Source organism: Pinus tabuliformis, chromosome 1_1 (assembly GCF_031772625.1).
Source record: "Pinus tabuliformis cultivar Carrire ecotype Pingquan chromosome 1_1, CPIR1, whole genome shotgun sequence".
Lineage (NCBI taxonomy): Eukaryota > Viridiplantae > Streptophyta > Pinopsida > Pinales > Pinaceae > Pinus > Pinus tabuliformis.
This window is the reverse complement of record NC_142297.1, coordinates 760,830,578-760,832,951: the sequence shown is the minus strand read 5'-3', so window position 1 is coordinate 760,832,951 and position 2,374 is coordinate 760,830,578.

Genomic DNA, 2,374 nt, shown 5'->3' with positions numbered 1-2,374 from the left:
TTTATGGTGGTTTGGTGAGACCATTACTATATCAATCACTGATCCTTGTACAACATTAGAAATCTCTCCCCTATATTATTTTTATAATTAATATATCCTTGAAATTGTCAAATACACCGACTCAAAAGACCAGACTCCGTCGTTTAATTGTCAGCGGAATTCGCTCTTTCTCTGTCTCAAAATCTGTACAACATGACATGCTAACACCTACTTCGATTGACCAAATATGTGTTTCTATTTTTATAAAACAAATATTTTATTATATAGAAATTCCGCGAATGGCTTGTAACGTAATTTAATATTATTTTATTTCGTTAGATTTTTTTACCCGAATCTACTCTATTTTATTTTTTATCAAACTAGAGTGCTTTGATCTTGCTCTATTTTCAATTAATACTGAATTATTTGAGCATGAACATAACAAGATCCTCGAACTTGCTCTATTCATAATTAATACTAAATTATTTCAATATTAACATATGGTCTTTTTATTTCAATATTAACATATGGTCTTTTTATTTTAAATTATTATTGAATTTTTGAGAAATGTTTCCACACTTGAAATAGTATAAAAAAAAAATTGTAAAATGTGATTTTGAATTATATGTAATATTATATTATTTACTATTTTCTTTTCATGATTTATATGTTTATAATAGGTCATTTCTGTCTATTTTCTTATATGATATAAGAGGAGTCTTTCCTAGGTTGTCTCTATTTAATTTATATGATATAAGAGGAGTCTTTCTTAGGTTGTCTCTATTTAATTTATATCAATGTGTTATCATACAAGTATTCAAAATAATCTAGTTAGTCTTATATCTATATTAAGTTTTTCTTCAAAATAAAAATAGATTTTTAAAAGTCAATTATTTAAAAATGCACTTCTTAACATTTGAAGCTAGATTAAGTGAGGTAGCCACTAGTCCTCTGCATTTTTAGGATGGTATGTTGTTAAGCTTGCTCGTATACTATATGTTTTAAGGAGGTTTTCATGATGGTATTAGTTTTTTTAACCTGATTTTTTTTAAAAGAAGCACATATTCTTAACTATTAAGCTTATTTAATTTAATTTGAAAAGGTACATATTTATTTAATTTTTTATTATTAAAGAAATCAAAATCTAATTGGATTTTAATTGACAATGACAAATTTGATAGACACTTCAAAAGAACTATTCAAATAAAATATTACTTTTCCAATGATTTAAAATGTAAAATTTAATAAACAACTATGTAATTAGATAGATATGTTGATTTTTTTTTAATAATAATAGACTTCTTAATTTAAAATATAACTTGTAGATTTGTTATATATGCATTACTAATAATAAAAAAGTTTTAGCCTTTGATTCTAGTTTTATTTGGAGAAATTTGAAGTGTTAAAAATAGCAATATAAAGCTTTAGAGAAAAATCACATTATCAAATATTTTGTGAGCACCCATATAGGAGAGGATGTGATTTACGTAATTTTACTATGGTTGAGCAAATTTATTTATAGTTGAGTACAATTGATCATGATTTCCTATGGTTAAATTTAGTTGACCATGGTTTACTATTGTTGACCGTGCTTACATATAGTTGGATTTGGTTTTCCATGGTTGACTTTGGTTTATTATGTTTGACCATGTTTAACTATGGTTGACTATGGTTTACTTAGCTTGATTATGATTCACTTTGGTTGACCATGGTTGAGCATGGTAGGCCAAGTTTATTATGTTTAACCATGGTTTACTATGGTAATGTCACATTACGATGTTTACCATGGTTGAATTATGTTGAATTTCTATATTCATCAATGGTCATGTCATAAATGTGATGTTAATTAACAATTATGTCATCTTGCAACATTTCTTAAGGGTTGTTCCTTAATGGTCCTGATGCATTTTTATTTTGCTTGGACTATAAAGATTTTTAATGTTCCTGAATGGTTACGTTGCATTACAACATTCATCAAGAGTTTTGTCATATTTTTTATCTACCTTAATGATTATGTCACATTGCAAGGTTCATATTCGCAGGCTTATGTTGACTCACAATGTTCTCAAAGGGTTGTGTTGCATTTCAACATTCATGAAAGGATATTATGGATTATGATGTTCCTCAATGATTAGGTAGCTTTGTGACATTCATATCGATTGACTTATGTTGAATTTGTATGTTCAAGAATGGTATACATCATAATGTGATGTTCCTCCAAGATTTAGGTTAGAATGACATTTTTTAATGGTTATTTCATATTGTAATGTTTATAATGGATTACATATGTCAATCGTGGTTGTCATTAACTAGAAAAGGTTCGCTATGAATTAATTTGGCTGACTATGGTTGATTATGTTGGTTATAGTTAACCATGGTTAGCCATGTTTGCAGC